This window comes from Rhinolophus ferrumequinum, chromosome 23, assembly GCF_004115265.2.
Source record: "Rhinolophus ferrumequinum isolate MPI-CBG mRhiFer1 chromosome 23, mRhiFer1_v1.p, whole genome shotgun sequence".
Taxonomy (NCBI): domain Eukaryota; kingdom Metazoa; phylum Chordata; class Mammalia; order Chiroptera; family Rhinolophidae; genus Rhinolophus; species Rhinolophus ferrumequinum.
In genome coordinates, this window is record NC_046306.1 from 21,183,136 (window position 1) to 21,201,301 (window position 18,166).

The window sequence follows — 18,166 nt, forward strand, 5'->3', positions numbered from 1 at the left end:
GGAAAAAATGCTCCATGGTCAAAAAAATGGCAGACTGCGATTGAAACTCATGTTGATGTCAAGACTACCAAAGTTATTTGCTTTGTCTATTCTGTGTTGGTTTTGCTAAGAAACATTATCAATCAAGATTCGGAAGACCTCTTAGGCTCAGCATCAATAGGTCCACCAAATCCAAATGACCCAAGAGGTGCAGACAAATGACTTGAAAGAAGTGGTCAATAAATTGATCCCAGATAGCACTGGAAAAGACATAGAACTTGCCCATCTATTTATCCGCTCTATGATGTCTTTGTTAGAAAAGTAAAAATGTTGAAGAAGCCCAAGTTTGAATTGGGAAAACTCATGGAACTTCATGGTGAAGGCAGCAGTTCTGGAAATGCCACTGGGGATGAGACAGGTGTGGAAGCTGAATGCACTGCTGGAGATGAGAGCCCCCAGTCCAAGAATCTGTTTAAAATTCAGACTTTTAATGTGGACAAATAAAACCTATTTGTGATGTTGAGAGAGAGAGAGAGAGAGAACAGAGCCATGTCTCCCCCTACATACACCCTGCCGATCCACCTAGGCAAGAGAGAAAAGGTGGGGGTTGTGTGCACTTGCGCGCTTGCACACGCATGCGGCACACACACACAGTACACACACACACACTCTTTCCCATCTTTGGGGGAACTTGCCTCTTATTTCTATACTTACCCTCCTTGTCTAAGGAGCCAGGCAGTTAATTCCCACCTCCTCTCCCACAGCCTTTGCCCCCTGCCCCAGTTCTGGCAGACCTGGATCAAGGTTGGAACATGGCAAGCAACTTCAGCCTCTCCCTTCTCAGGGGCTGAAAATGCCTCTCTTCCCACTGATAGTCAGCCTAAGCCACAGCTCTCAGCTCTTCAGCATCCAGAGGGAGGGTCCCTCCAGCGGCTGGAGCGATCAGGACCCAGGAGTAAGAGAACTGTGCCCAGGGCAGGGCCCTGCGTGGTCAGCTGGGAATGTGTTCCTGGGGGCAAGGGCACTGTGCTGGGTGCTTGCTCACAAGGTTGTGGGTTGGGCTGTGGGGGCGGGGGAGGGGGAGGGAAGGGAGCGGGAAGAGAGAGAGTATGTGGGCTCAGGTGGGGGTTGCCTCCTCTAGTCCCTTCTCTACTTGTCACCAGTGGTTTTTCTAAACACAGACCTTAACATTCCACGCCCCTGCCCAGAAAACCCTACAGTGGTTTCATTCTCTGCAGCCTCTTCAGACTTCCGGTTCTTCACAAATGCCTTTCTCACCCTCCACCTGGCTCGCTCCCCCTGGTCTTGTAGGGCTGTCCAGGCAGCAGTTTCTCAGCCACCCTGCTCCCCCAGGCTGGGCTCGGACCCTTCTTCTGCATGCTTTTGCACCACCCCTTGCTGAAGACTGCCTCAAAGCACTAATGCTGTACTGCCGCTGACACCTACCCCCTAGACAGCAGTGAACCTCCCAGGGACAGTCCGAGGCACAGATGAGGTGTCCAAGCCCACGTTTGAACGAAAGAGGAGGAAACAATGCCTGAAGCCTGGAGCCTGGTCAATCACTCTGCTTCAGCCAGTGGTTTTCGAGCTTCTCAGGTGCTGGTCTTCACTACCGTGGGAGACTATTTCCTAAAAGAAGGGGATCATTTTGCATCTACTTTGGAAATGGCCTTTCCCCCTCCTACCAACCAGAGCCATATGGCTTTATTAGTAAGTAAAACAAAACGAAATGAAAAAAACTTGTTTCTCACAGATGAAAAATGTTCAGAAAAGTCCTTCTTGGCTCTGTTTTCACAATAAGACAGAAAAATTCTGTTTTAAACTATTGGATCAAAGGCAGCAGAGAAATTCAGGCCAAAATTAACTCATAGCCGACTTGTGATCTTATGGGTCTTATGAGTCTCAAAACCCAAGAGAGAAGAGAAATCAGCTGCTGAGAGCCTGGGGGCCAAAGAAGGGGAGGAAGTCCTCTTGTTTTTGCTTTCCTCCATACTGGCTGTGTTCTCGCCTGCTTCCCAGAAAAGGTAAGGCTGAGCAAATACTACAGACGCGGATTTTCAGCTGGGCTCTCCAAGTACCCAACATGGTCTGAGAATTTAAAGAGCTGGCTGAGGAGGGACTGAAAGGCCATAATTTGGCCCCTTTCCTGTATTTACAGACAGTGAAAGGAATGGAGAAAATTCTAAATCTACATAAATAAATACACCCTCTCCTCTCCCCGGGAGAGGCAGCCTCCTCCCTCCAAGCTGCCTCTCTCAGTCCTTCTCCCTCTCACTGCGATGCCAGTCACAATCCCTGATGGGTTGTGAGCCTTCGACAGAGGCCAACCACCACCAGTTTCAGTATTCCCAGCAACACCTAGCACAGAGCCCTGCACTGCTGGCGTTCAGGAAACATCCTTGTATACTGAATGAGTCACAGAAGGATAATATAATGGCTTCTGAGATTCTTAAAGGAACCAGAGTAAACAAAACTGCTCTCTTCTCAAGTCCTGAGTTACTACTATAAAAATCATCAAGACTGCTGGAGTGCTTGGAATGTTTTCTACCTTGATCTGGATGGTAGCTGTGTGGGTATAGATATTTGTAAAATTTCACTAAGCTGTACACTTAAGACTTGCCTGCACCTTGATAAAAAAAAAAAAAAAGAAATCAAGAATCACCAAAAATTGCTATTGATATACCAACTCTTTCCTAGGTCTCTTTATAGATTTCCTAATCCTCTTGGCCCCATATAAAAGGTTAAAAGTGGGAATTATTCTGAGCCCTTGTACAGGCGGGCGGCACTGAGACGCAGGAAAAAGACAGTCTGGTTACAGAGTCAGGAATGTAGCAACAAGACCTGGGGTTTATGATCCTCCACCCAGGCTGTGCCAGCCCACCAAACCACCAACAGCCAGTTATAACTCGAAAGAAAACAACTCCCTAAAATAGCAACTGTTTGTTCCATCTCTCCTGTCAGCTGGCTTTCTGAATGGTAACTTGAATTTTATTTTCAAAACCATTCTGGCAGGGCTGGGAACCTGCCACCAGTGTCTGTTGAGAAGCAATGAGGCAGCAAAACTCACTGGAATGAGGAGGTAAAAGTCATGGGTTCTACTCCCAGGTTTGCCTTCATGAGCTGTGTCATTTTTAACAGGTCACCTAACCTCTCTGGGCCTGGGATTTCCCTCTGTATGGGCAAGCGGAGCTCTAAAGTTATGTGATTTTTCAGAGCTGCTTAGGAGACGGGAATGTACTGTGATCGTTTAATAAAAGGGAGAGAACTGTTTTAATGGGCACTAGTAGGGACTTACGGTTTTAAAGACCTTGATTTAGAACCAGGTAGGTAGGTAAATATTCCTAAGAGGAATATTCCACATTCCTAAGAGGCTTAGCTGCTCATGGCGGCACCAGGATCTACACTAAGCACATGCGGCCTTTCCAGAGAAGCCTGCTGCTCTCCCCAAGACTCCCAGCATCCTCTTCAATCACCATCCTAAAGAGCAGATTTAATTAAAATGACTAGAGTCAGACCAGCCCTTAGCAGCTGGTTCCTTTCTCCATTCCCCTCACACAGAAGACAAATCGCCTGTGGCCCAAAAGTGGATTTGTGACTAAGTCCTGCCACAAGGAAGCACCCCCAGTGTGCTTAACTGGTCCCTGCTGGGTTTCTGTCCAGCAGAGCTTGAGCTTGCTCAGCCCCAGCTCCTGTGGCTCTGACTTGCCATAAGGCTGGCGGTCAAGTCAGAGGTAGGCTACTAATGCAAACCAGGCTCAGACGCCAGGACGCACGCCCGCCAGCATCTGTGTCGCTTGCCTGGACGCAGGCTCAGGGAAGCAGCTAAAAATCATTCTTCAGCTCTGACCTCTGAACAGGGGAATCCAAACGGAAAAATGCCCAGCGCCTTCTACAGAACAGTCTATGGCTGCCCTTAGCTTTTACAATGAGCAGGAATGTACCCAAGCTATTACCAGACAAAAGGATGCAGAGCTGATCCATCTTTTTATGCAACAAAACTGCTTGGAGCAACCCCTGGTTCTCGAGGTTTAACGTACAGTGGCACTTGTTGACTCAGAGCATGTTACAGCAGGAAGGAATCTTAGCGTTCAGTTAATCCATCCTCCTCATTTTAGTGTTGAGAAAACAAGGCCCAGAGTTGGGAAGACCCAAAGATACCAGGTGACAGAGTCGGAACTAGAACCAGGGCGCAGTGTCTCGTAAGTCCTAGGGCTCTGCTTGACCATTCTGGGTGATGGAGGGAGCACCTAGAGAACAGGAAAGCTAACAGGAAGCTGGGAGCCCAAGAAAAGATGGGGTGGGGGGGTTCATTTTCAGATTTTTGTGACTAAGAAAGCAGAGTCCAAGCTGAACTTAAATGTATGGCCACAGAAACAGAGGTCCTGCCATCAGCCAAGGGAAGTAACTAGCTCTTTCTCTCGGATTGAAGATACACATAAAGGGACGATTAAATCTCAAAGATCACAACTGAGTGAGCCAGCCAGGCAGCTGGGAGTGAAACTCACAATATGAGGCAGCCAAGGACCTGATTAATAAATAAGGCTGGATCAAGCTCATTTAAATAGGGAAGATTTGCCAGCTTAGCTTTGGCATGTAACCCGAGATATTCTCATGTGGAGAAAAGTTGCTATTCTGCCCCTACCCAACTGCCCAGGATGTGCTGGGCTTCCGGCTTCAGATAAAGCAGAAGGGGAATCAGGAAGAAGTAACAAGAGAAAAGGGTGGTGACCCATGGGTCCTCCCTTATAAGGGAACAGCCCCTCTACCCACCTTATTCCCACAGGCAGTAACGGGTAGAAAGCCTACTAATGGGCAACTTCACCAAGGTGCTGCAGGAAGACGGCTGCTGGTCCCCAGCAAACTGTTCTCTAGAGACAGGAAGTGTCCGTTTGGTATATGCCTCACTAAATTCCACCTGCCACAGATTCCTCAGCTTGGTACCCAGAGCCTACCTTTCCAACTCTCACTCCAAACCAGCCACCACTACTCCTCACCCATCCCCCAGGCTCCCCACCCCTCCCACATACACAATCTCAGTACCTTGGCTCCCACAACGCCCCTGGCTGGACTGGCCCTACCACATCCTCTGTCCCAAATCCTGTTCATCTGTGTCCCCTCACCTGAAGTTTTCCACAGTGGGCACTGAAAATGCTGGCCGAATTGGGAGGAACAATCTAACAACCTTCCTCCTTTTCCCACCATCATCTGTCAGAAACAAACAGCCCCATCCTGGAATGCCAACCAGGGTCCCAACTTCTAAACTCGGGAGTAGCCGGCTCTGTTTCAGGGACCATTTGTGTGGCCTGGCCTCTCTGCCTCTTACCTCTGAAATAAGAGTAATAGTTCTTGTCAGAGAAGCTGAGTGCTTTGAGAGGAGAGGCTCTGGAAACACAGATTCTCAAGTTCAAGGCCATTATTTTAAACTCCCCTTAGATCCATGCACCATTTACCAACTAACGCTAGGAACTTAAAGCTTGTTTTCAGCCAAAACGACTCTTCCTTTATCACGAATGCCCGAGTGTATAGCTGTTGAGAGAGCTGCACTGAGAACTCTAGGTAGCTTGTTGGCTTTTTACTTTCACGGGGTGTGGAGACAGTTCATGGTTTCAGGAAAAACCCAGAGTTTTCAGGCCCACTGTTCTCTCAAATCTCATGTTGGCAACTGGTTCCCAACCTGAGAGCTGTGAGCCCATCCACGGGGTTCACAGTTATCACTCCATTGCTGGGTGTGGCCACCCAGCACTGCCTGTGCACTACATGACAAACACATGTCACACAATAATAAAAACTACCACGTGGTCACCTACCACCATTTGTATCAAACACAGTCCTAGGATAGAGACACAAATAGTGAGTACTCAATAAATATGGGTTGAGGGAAATCATTTATCTTCTCAATTAATGGGTACTAAAACTCTTATTACACATCCATCTCTGATATTTTTTGAAATTATTATAGAAAAAGGACCTTCTATGAAAAGACTGAGAACCTCTGGGTTGAAGAGAAAGCGTACTGGGTGGGAGGGATTCAGGTCTGGGTCCCAGTTCTAGCCAGACTCCCAGAAAGTAGAGCCCGGAGGCCCTGAGCCGTCTATAGACCTTGGTTTACTCAGCAGAACAACCAAAAGGGAGGATTAAAAGTCCTCTCCTCCCCCAGGTCCCTCCAGCTCTACAAGTTAAGACCTTTCACCCTTAGGCCAGTCTCTGAAGCTCTAGAGCTGCACCTGGGGTCTTCACCAACCCTATAACAGTGGTTCTCAACCATAGGAGCTCTTGTCACCCAGGGGACAATTAGCAGTGTTTGGAGACATTTTTGGTTGTCACAACTGGAGGGGAGGGCAGGGTGCTATGGATATCTAGTGACTAGCGGCCAAGGATGCTGCTAAATTAAACATCCTGCAATGCCCAGGGCAGTCCCCCACAACAAAGCATCATCCGGTCCAAAATGTCAATGGTGCTGAGGCTGAGAAACACTGTTCTAGAGGCCACTGAGAAAGCTAGCTTATTGTGGGAAAAAAAATGGAAACCACACTGAGAAATACACAATGCTAATGCACCGTGTTTCCCCGAAAAGAAGACCTAGCTGGACCATCAGCTCTAATGCGTCTTTTGGAGCAAAAATTAATATGAGACTCAGTCTTATATTATATTATACCTGGTATTATATTATATTATATATATTATACTATGTTATATTATATTATATATTATACTATGCTATATTATATTATATTATATTATACCTGGTCTTATAGTAAAATAAGACCGGATCTTATATTAATTTTTGCTCCAAAAGACGCATTAGAGCTGATGGTCCGGCGAGGTCTTATTTTGGGGGAAACACGGTAGTAGCAGACTGAATAAATGAATACAGTGAATAAAGGTTCTCAGACCATTCCAGACACGTGTGAACAGTCTTCTCTCTGGCACTGGTCCCACGGGGTACAAGATGATCCAGTCACTGTATGGACCCCCAAGCGTATCCTTAACCTGCCCACACCCACTACTGACACACAGCCTTGCTGAAGCGGGCCAGAGAATATGAAATTGAGTATTAGTAAGAGGGAGGCAGGACAGTGTGAGAAGCACTAGACTTGGAGCCTAATGAAGGGTTCTAGCCTTGACGCAGTCCCTAGAAAACTACTTAATCGCTTTGAGCCTTAGTTTCCTCCTCTGCAAAATGGGGTTAAAAATCACACCCTGAATAGATTGGGGGGGGGTTATCACTTTGTGAAGGGTGAAATGTCTAACTATTACATTGTCTTATACACCTGAGACTAAAAAGAAAAAGAAAAAAAATCACACCCTGCCCTACCTACCCTATAAAGCTTCTCTGAGTTTCAAAATAAGATCATGTTATGTGAAAGTACTTTGGAAGCCATAAAACCCTGTACAAATGTGAAATAATCCCCTGCAGAATAATAGGTAGGTGCACAGACGGTGGAGGGAATATTGTAAAAACTGATTTCCAATAACAGGATTTTGTCCATTGGTAAGTTCTAACACTAAAGGCTATAGTTCCCCGCCCTATGAGAACACCAAAGATACCAGAATCCACTGTGATGCAGCCCACTCAGGACGCCCAAGGCTCCTGGGCCACTCTGTGTCTCGTAATCTGAACCTGGCTTTCCCATCTGGGGGTGGGTGTAATACCATTTAACTCATGGGGTTGTTGAAAAGATCAAACATGATCAAGTTTGTGAGGTGCATGGCATTTCCTAAAAATGGGGGAATGTTTTCATTTTCTGAAGATTTTTCTCCTGAAAAAGTTTTTATACTTTGAAACATAACTTTTTTGGAATGATGAAAATAACTTAAGAAAAAGTGTTCTTACACTGCTATCTGTCCTTTACACTTCTAAAATGTAAGCATGAGAAGGGCTGCCTGCAGCCGCCAGCCCTGCAGCCCTGTCTGCTAAAAGCAAAAGCTGAATGCCAGGCTGCTATTAGTTCCCTCCTCGGACATGGCCACAGAAGGCTATCAGAGCGCATGACAACTCAAGGCCCAAATCCAGTCCAGCCTTGTAAGCAATCTGCAACCACTTTTTGCCCTTGTGCAAGATTCTAAAGGGAGAAAATGCTCAGGAAAGGTGAAAGCAACTAATACCTGATGGAGAATTAAGAAGAAACTAGCAATCATTTGAGATTTAAATGTCACCCTTGTCAGTCAACATTTCCAAGTCTAATGAATTCTGGGGACATTGAGTGGATCAAACTCCTCACCCTAAGTCTTTCATGTGGCTTCGTCTATGTGGCCTCGTCTATGTGGCCTTGTCTAAGGAGCAACTCCTCTTCAAACCCCTGCAGAGAATAGAAGCCAGTATACACCCATGCACAAGTCTTATCTTTGCTTTTTATTACGATTATCAGGTCTTACGAGAGTTACAAACAAGGAACTTATAGTTTCTGCTTATGCAATTAGTAAAGAAACCACTTCTCAGTTTATTAGCCCCTACTTCTTTTCATGGGAAGACAACTGTAAAGTAAATTTATAATAATTATCAGAATAAGCTGTATTTTAAACTTAGTAGTCTAAAGCAAACTATTTTATGGGTAACCTAAGTTAAATATTTATGTTTTTATGTACCCCCAAAGGGGCTTCTGATTCAAATAAAGTGCTTTTTAAAAGTATTGCATGTATTTCCATGTTCCTGTTTTTCTTTCTCAAAAACTTTTCCTATTAATTCAAAGTTTTAAGGACTCTTACATTTTGAGTTTCCTTCTGTTCTAACATTCTAGTACTCTCCAAAATAACTACTTGATAAAACAGATTCAAGCAGTACACACACATATTTCACTATGTACTATACTCTGAATGCTTCTAGAACAGATCACTGTACCCAGATTATATCTATTTACTCGTCTGTCATTCTAGCTAGATTGTGAGCATCTGAGAGACAACTGACCTATCCTCTGCATTTACCCAGTAAACTAGGACAGTATCTGGCACAGAGCTCAAGTTAATATATACTTACCAAATTGGCTCATGAATGAAACAAAAGTTTCTAGCTACCGTATTTTGCCATGTCTAATGTGCACTATTTTGTCCAAATTTGTGAGGGAAAAATGAGGCATATTATACGTGGGTAGTACTAATTCCGTATCTATATAAATATTTTTAATCCTTTCATTTATGCTTATGTGTTGAAAGTGTAACTTTAGAAATAATGATATCCATATGCAAAATAATACTCTGGAATATGATAATCAGTTTTGGTGAACTTAGAACAAACTTGCAACAATGAAGAATTCTTAGCCTTCTGTGATGCATAAATATCATAAATTTGTTACTGGTACATAAAATTTCTTGTACCTGGTTATCTGTTCTTGTGTTTTATAATTATTTGTTACACAAAATTTCTTATACGATAATATGTTAAAAAATAAATGCTAAAATTCCCTTATAAACAAAAAACAAGTATGTGAACAAATATATGTAAACAAATAAAAATCTAAATTAAAAAATTAAAACAAAAGACTTTTTTCCCCTGAAAGTTTGGGCCCAAAATGTGGGTGCGCATTATACACGGGAGTGCATTATACATGACAAAATATGGTACCTTCTTTTAAAATGGACCATCTGAATTGAAATGCAAATATCTATCTATGCAGCACAAAGACCAAAGAGATTTGGGATCTCAATATCACAGTCCTTAAACAGCGCACAACATCCAAATCCATTTCAAAACCCCTGGTTTCCTTTTCTCAAATACACTACTCCTTACACAACCCAACTAGATGAAAGCAAAGGTTCTTCTGTAACTTCCCGCTGTAACTCTAGATTCAGGTGAGGTCACACACCAAACATGAGTGTCTGCACCCACACACGCAACCCACAACCCACATCCCCACCCCGTAGCTGCCTACTCCTTTATTTATTTATTCCCCCCCTTTTTCCACATCTCCCCACTCCAGTTCAAGCCGTTGTTTCTCAGTCTAGTTGTGTAGGACACAGCTCCCTGGTCCATGCTGGTATTATGAGCCCTGCACTCCACGCCCCGCACCAGGCAGCCGGTCCTCGGCCGCTCACAGCGGCTCTCGCCGGTTGCCGGCTGCTCACCGCAGTACACGGTAACCCTACGGTAGCCCACAGCAGCCCGTGGCAGCCCACAGCAGCTCCCTCCGACCTCCGGCTGCTCAGGGAGAGCCCCTGTTCACAATCTTAGCTGCAGAGGGCGCAGCTCACTGGCCCATGTGGAAATTGAACCAGCGACCTTGGCTCCTACCACCTGAGCCACCTTGCTAGCCCCTGCCTACTCCTTTAAGGTCTAACGCAAAAGATTACATTGTCACCCCCAACCCTAAACTGTGGCAGTTGCTCCCTTCTTCAAATCTCCACCAAGCTCCATTTAGGGTGCTCCTATGGATGGCACTTACAGCCAACTTGGACTTCAATTACTCCTGTCCTAGGTTTATCTCTCCACCAAGAAAGAGTATGGGCCTCCTGAGAGCAGGATTGTCAGGCAGACCCTCACCCTTGGACAGAAAACCCTCATTTGGCGAATGTCTGAACTCCTGCTGAGACTCACAGAGCCTCTCAGCTCTGAGCAAATTCAACTGCCCTGAGTGTTCAACGGGAGGAAATTTCTTCAACAGGCTGTTAAGGGCCAACCACCCTGAGCAACCTGGTGCTCAGTGCCTGCTTTCTTTTAGGATGAAAAGAAGATAGTGCTTTTTGCTGGGAATCCCAGTCCAAAAATTCACTATCACTCCAAAACTCAGAAAAATGTCATTGTCTAGAATAGAATGTGGCAGATTTGGTAGAATGTCCTGCTTCATCATCCCACCTAACTCCCATTTCCCCAGAGAAGCTGCTTGTATTTTCTAGTTTTACTTTATCCATAGCTCCTGAAAGAAACACTTTCCTGAGGATGGTTGTAAGACTCCATGAGAAAACGTATGCACTATTTAGTTGTGATAACTTTTTATTCTCTGAGAAAGCCACAGATCTGTTCAACTCTAGGATCCGTTGGGCCAGGCTGTGTCTTTTTCACCGCTTGGAAATCCACATGCCATCGCAGATGGCTCCTAACACAGCACAGGCACTCAGAGAACACCCATCCCTCCTGAAGCAGAAAACTGGTGGATCAGTATCAATGTTATATAAACATAATAGAAACCACAAAGCTACTGAACCAAGAAATCGGAACTCACTGAAAAATCATTTCTGATGGAAAAAGATACGTCTTTAAAAAAATCAGGGTGGGGCAGCCAGATGGCTCAGTTGGTTAGAGCATGAACCATTAACAACAAGGTTGCCGGTTCGATTCCCACATGGGCCAGTGAACTGCACCCTCCACAACTAGACTGAAAACAATGGTTTGTGTTTGGAGCTGGGCCGCCGGTAGGCTCAGTGGTTATAGCAAGGTGCTCATAACACCAAGGTCACCAGTTCTATTCTCACATGGAACATTGAGCTGCGCCCTCTACAACTACATTGAAACGACGACTTGACATGGAGCTGATGGGTCCTTAAAAAAAAAACAACAATAATAATTTCCTAGCTGCCTCCCCCTCCCCCCAGGGGAAGTTAATTCTTCTTCACTTGGGGTCCTTATGGAATTCTACACAGGCCTCACTAGGTGGAAATTTTTTCTTTACAAACTGGTCCTCCCACCAGGCAGTGATGCGCCCTGAGGATGGAAACTGCCTCTAATTTATCACCAGGGTTACCAGTGCCTGACAACCAGTGGGTCCTCAGGACCAAAAGCTGAACTGAATGCTTGTCAGTTATCCAGATGAGTGGCTTCTTGAAGACAGCTGTTACCCCATCAGCAGGACGAGTGCTTCAAGTTCTTTTTCAAGGAGAGGAAGGTGGACCTCTACTGAACTATCCATGTTCTGAGGCTTCATCAGATTTGGAGGTAACTGAAGGTATCTGGGAATACAGTGAGCTGGATAAAGAGTTCAATCTTTGAGCAGCAAAAGGAGTGAGCAAACTGACCCAGGAGACAGCATCCCTGGGTGTCCAGCAATGAATACTGGCCTGGACATAGAAAAAATGCCCAACATTTTCATTTAATCCCCACAATAACTGGTGTGTCTCAAACTTTAATGTGCATACAAACAACTTGGGGATCTCATTAAAAAAACAGGTTTTGCTTCAGAAGCTCTGGGTGGAGCCTGACAGTCTGCATTTCTAACAATTTCCCAAATGTTCCCACAGACCACACTTTTGAGTAGCAAAACTGTACAGTAAATATTGCATCCTGTTTTTGCAGCTGAAGGAGCTGATGCTCAGAAACATGGGGGACTTGTTTCAGTTCACAAATCTAGTAAGTGGCAGAGGTAAAATGTGAATTCAGGTCTTCTGATCCCAAACTCAGCGCCTTTTCTACCATATCATACCACTAACCTTTTGAGCTAAACAGCCACAACCACAGAGATGTATGACTTTCCTCAAGTAAGCTTTACAGCCACCTTTGCCCTGTATGGAGGAGGGAGGAGATAGAGCTAGAAATATCAGCTACAGTGTTTCCCCGAAAATAAGACCCGGTCTTATATTAATTTTTGCTCCAAAAGACGCATTAGGGCTTATGTTCAGGGAATGTCATCCTGAAAAATCATGCTAGGGCTTATTTTCCGGTTAGGTCTTATTTTCGGGAAAACACGGTACAAGAATCAAGCCAGCTGGATGCTCTTGTTAAGAACTTAAATCCTCCAATCCTTCAGCTAAGACTCCTAAAGAAGAATCAAACAAACTTTAGAGGTTGGTAGATGTTCATTCCTTTACTAATGAAAGGCCACAGCAAAGTATAATTGCATTTCAAAAAACAAACACCAGGAGGTTAGAGCTCCATGCTCCTAACTCCGAAGGCTGCCGGTTCGATTCCCACATGGGCCAGTGGGATCTCAACCACAAGGCTGTCAGTTCAATTCCTCAAGTCCTGCAAGGGATGGTGGGGAGCGCCCCCTGCAACTAAGATTGAACAAAGCACCTTGAGCTGAGCTGACGCTGAGCTCCCGAATGGCTCAGTTGGTTGGAGTGCATCCTCTCAACCACAAGGTTGCTGGTTCAATTCCTTGACTCCCGCAAGGGATGGTGGGCTGCGCCCTCTGCAACTAGCAACGGCAACTGGACCTGGAGCTGAGCTGCGCCCTCCACAACTAAGACTGAAAGGACAACAACTTGAAGCTGAACGGCACCCTCCACAACTAAGATTGAAAGGACAACAACTTGACTTGGAAAAAAGTCCTGGAAGTACACACTGTTCCCCAATACTAAAGGCCCGTTCCCCTTCCTCAATAAAATCTTTAAAAAAAAAAACCAAAAACACACACCAAATACCAAAAAACCTGTCTCGGTGATATGGAAATCACCAGGGCCATGTAGCACACAGAACCGAATTAATTCCTAAACCAATGGCTAGTCCTGCGTGTTCTGGGCTGCGCTGCTCAGACATCAGCTGGAATATTCAGAGTATTCAGCTCTGCCCATTCCACACCTTCAGAGAAACGCTGATGAGCAGAACATCCAGAGGAGGGTAGCCAGAACAGAAACACCAGGCAACGGAACAGTCAATGGCAGAGAGAAGATGTGTCCTGGAGCAGCGCAGGCTTGAGCCACAAGCAGCATCCTCCCTATCTGTCTTGCCGAAGGGGTAATAGACCTATTCTCTGAGGCCCCAAGAGGCAGAGTGAGCAACTGTTTTCCCAAAGGAACGCAGTTCATAACTGCCTAGTGTCAGAGCTGGGATTCGCCCCCAGGCCTTCTGACTCCAGATCCCACATTCTCGCCACCACCCCAGCTGCCTCCTTTGGAGCTACCACCCCAATTTGTACTGGAGGTAGGCACTTCAGGAAGACAGATCTCAGTTCCAAATAAGAAAAGTGATTTTATAGTCAGAGCTGTCCAAAGACAGACTGTGCTATAGTGTGGGAGGATAGAGCACGTAATACAAATGCGGTCAGCAGAGATTCAATCAGGTTAATCACTTGGCAGGAATACTGCGAAGGGAATTTGGGCATTGGATGGGTGGCTGGGTGAGACGAACCTGCCAACCCTCAGAGATGAGTTAATCTCTTCCTGCCATATTTTCCTCTAACATTTCATTTGTACACTTACCACAGTTGCCTCTTATCAGTTGCTTGTACCAGTGTGTGTCTTCCTCATGGAAGCGTGAGCCCTTGTAGGGGAGGAAGTACCTCAGCCATCTTTATATCCCTTTTTGTACCTAAGACTACACCTGGGAACCCAAGGAAACATTCACACCCCTCCTAGGCATTCTGCTAGGCACTGCACATATATCAATTTATTCCATATCCTCACAAGAAGCCTCAGAAGTAAGTATTGTTATTCCCTTTTTATGGATGGGGAAACTGAGACTCAGAGTGGATAAGTCACTGCCAAGGAACTGCCGGTGAGTGGTGAAGCTGGCATTCAAACTGAGAAATCTTTTGCCTACACCATCATGCTGCCTTCCTCCCAGAAGGAACTCAATAAACAACTGCTGATTGGAGACAAATACCTTAAAAACAGGCCAGTATTATATCCAGCCAGGTCTGTTGTTGTTTCCTATTGCTATACTTACATTTCCTTCTAAATATAACCATCCATCCTCAAAATGACCCATCTAAAGTTGTTTTTGAATATCCTCTCTCTCATTTGTTAAAAGACAGCGGCACAGCGGCACAAAACAATTCTGGACAAGAGGACCACGTTGTCATTAACCTTTCCTACCAAAGGAATTTCTCCAGCCCTCCAGAGCTCTGCCCTCCTCCCAGTCGGCCCTGGCTCCATCTCAGGGCTCTGGACCACTGTAAACAAAGCAGCTCCTGGCTTTCTGCCCCCGAGATGTACACTCGCATACGTCTTCACCGGCTGTTCTCCAGGACCTCATTCTCCACACTCAAACCCAACTCGGGACAACTCAAATTTTCCCTGAGCAAAACAGTCCAGTTCAAAGGTCCTCACATTTAGCTAAAATTCCAAACAAAATCTATCCTGAATGTCAAATCACATTATAAACCTATTGGCAGGCACTTAAAAATATTTAATCTCCTGCCAAACGGGGCAAAAAAAAGATTTTGTCATCTAAATCAAAGGCGCCAGCGTGTTTGGACAGCCAACACAGACGGCCGCTCTGACACTCCATCTGTCTTAAGAAGTAAACCAAACCCAATCTAGCCAGCCATTTCTTCAAACAAGAAATTTAAGAGTCACCAAGGGAAAGTGCCCCTGCTCAGTCCCCTGGCTGGGTCTCAGGCTTTCCCTCCCAGGCCCTCTGGCACAGGAGATCCTGATGGCACATACACCATTAACACGCTGTGATTTTCAACCTGATACCTTGATTGCAGAGAAGCAAAAGGCCACGTGCACTATCAATTTAACTTATTAAGATGTCTTCCCACATGCTAATGTTTTAGAGCAATTTTATTAAACATGAGAGCACCCTGGCTCCAGCAATGAGCAGGACTTAATGAAGACACATTTCCTGTGAGCTACTGGCCTCTCTGCATCCATCAGACATTTCTAGCTAAACCTAAATTAACCTGTAAATGAACTGATTTACATCCACAAATCCAAAAGAAATGTACCAGGGTAGGGTGTTTGAGATACTCAGTCTCCGTTTCCCAATCTCATACAATTTTCTTGTTAAACTAAAATATGAGTTTTTCTACAAATTGTTTTCGTCTTTATTAAAACAGGGAAAAAAGGAAATCTGAACCAGCGAGGGTAGGCATTTTATAACTAGTTACAATGATACCTGATCATCTTTCTTAAGACAGAAAACCAACAGGACACTGTTTAGAAAGGTACCAAAGAAGACCTAACTAAGTTTGGGTAATTTCTGTCATTTCACCTAGGCTGAATCCTCGTTTCCATCCAGTTCTCAATGAAAGAACTTTTCCATTTTGACAATGAAACCAAGTAAGTCTGATCAACAATAACTTTATTAGAAAAAGAAAGAAAAGTATACTTACTCAGTATCCACAATGTGCCACACCCTTTCATATACTATCTTAGCTAATCCTCTTCCTAATCATGTGAGATAAATATTATTTCCACTTTACAGAAAAGGAAAGTGATGATATTTACGTCTCTTGGATGACAGGGATCGTGTCTGGTGTCTCTTTGTTCCCAGCACTAAGCATGGGGCCTGGGACACAGTTTAAAAGCCTGCCACATGCTTAAGAATGAATGCATGACAAAAGGAAAGGAAAAGAAATTTGGAAAAAATGCAATCCAACTTTTGCTCTAGGCACCTAATTGAAACCACTGCCTGGAACACACCTGCACACTGCAAATAATCCTCTTGAGCTTCAGAGGTCTGTTTCAAAGGAAAATTTATCATCTTTTCCAATGTGTATGCCACAAAGACAGCAACCACATTTAGCTATATACTCCACAGGGCAGGGCCTAGTCCTGTCTCACTTCTTTTTCTCCCACTCAGCACCACACCTTGCGCAGTGGGTGTTTAATGAGCTGAGCGATGATGAAGGTCATGGTGATACCTTCAGCCATCATGGGAGTAAAGAGAACACAAGAGGCCCACAGCCACCAGAAGAACTGGTCTCTGAGTTGAGTTACATCCTCTCTCCAGCCTCATTTTCCTCTCTGTACACTGGGAAAAACAGAACACACTCACAAGACTGTTTTCATTCATTTAATAAACACGTACTGAGCACTGGGCACAGGCCAGGCCCTGAGCTAGGTGCTGGGGACACAATACTGAACGCGATAATCCCATCCTGCCCCATGGAGCTCAGTCTCAGTGACAGCTGAGACTCGTGGAAAGAGGAGTTTTACGAACTTCAAAGAACTATGTATCATTCTGAAGTGTTGCTCCTCCTCCGTTTCCCATCTTGGTTAATGGCATCACCCTCTACCCACGTCCAAGCTGTAAACTTGGGAATCGTCCTCAACTCCTCCCTGTCCCTCGTTCTGCCCACAGTTCCAATCAATCACCAAGCCTCTTCTGATTCTCCTTCAGAAAAGTCTGACACATAGTACTTCTCATCTAGTTTTCCACTCTTCTACTGTAGGCCCTTTGTTCCCACCTGAATAATGACAATCTCGTTGTAATAATGATATTGGCAAGCATTTATTGATCACTTATCAGATGGCAGGCATTGCACTAAAAGCTCTGTACACATAACACAATTTAATCTAATAAGGCAGGTCCTAGTACCCTTACTTACAGAGGACGAATCTGAGGTGCAGAATAACCTGCCTAAGGCATACACACAGCGAGTGACAAAGCTATGGCTCAAATCCAAGTTGATGAGATTCTACCCTTATCCTTCACTGGATCCCTGCTTCCAATCCCTTCCTGGTCAGTCTACATTCCTTCCTTTTATGCTGCTGCTGGGGTGTTCTTTCAAAAATCCAAGCTGATATGTCTCTTCTGCTTTAAGACATCCAATAGCTCCTTACTACCTCCAGGTTAAGGTCTAAAGGTACAGGCCACTCCCGTGGTATCTACCTGCTGTCCTACCACTTGCACAGCTCCGCAAACTCCTTGCTGACCCACCTACATCTCATTCTCCTCGGTGAGGCTTCTTTTCCCCTCCAGACAGGAACCTCCTCTTTAGCCTAAGCCCCAAATATACACTCATATTTCAGCACTGACTGGTATGTTTCCTTCCTTCCTTCCTTCCTTCCTTCCTTCCTTCCTTCCTTCCTTCCTTTCTTCTTTCCCTTCCTCCCTCCCTCCCTCCCTCTCTCCCTCCCTCTCTCTCCCTGTCACACACATACAGAAATTCTCCCTCTCTCTCTCTCTGTCTCTCTCTCTCTCAAAAAACCCCAAAACTACACCCTTCCAAAGTTGAGTCCCTGGAGGGCAGGCACAGTGTATTTCCATCTCTGATCCTCTAGGCCCCAGCACAGTACCAAGTCAGTAAGTGACTAACTGAGTGCTATGTGGTGATGTTAACACCTCACAGTCCCAGGAAGCTATCCCAGTAAGCAAGTAAGGCCTTTCCTCCAGAGGCCATTAAAAATAAGGGCAGTAGCTCCTGCCCTCTCAGGCCAACTCAAGAAATAGACTGCTTTCAGCAGTTATTACAACTAACTGAGGTTGGTCCTCCATACTGTGCTGGCAGCCTCTCCAAGCCTCTCGAAAGCCAATTCAATCACCTCTAAAACTGCACAAACTAAACTAGCTCCAGACCAAAAGACCACCGGAGAATTGCCCTCAGATGAAAGATGAAGTAAACTGACGCCCTCCTCCACCACCCAGCAATGG

General features: G+C 45.2%; 1 protein-coding gene across 1 annotated transcript in view; it reads right to left on the reverse strand.

Annotated features, from left to right (window-relative positions):
* CHMP4B (charged multivesicular body protein 4B) overlaps positions 1-18,166 on the reverse strand; it is a 41,705-nt gene that overhangs the window by 21,148 nt on the left and 2,391 nt on the right. The gene's annotated exons all lie outside the window — the stretch shown is intronic.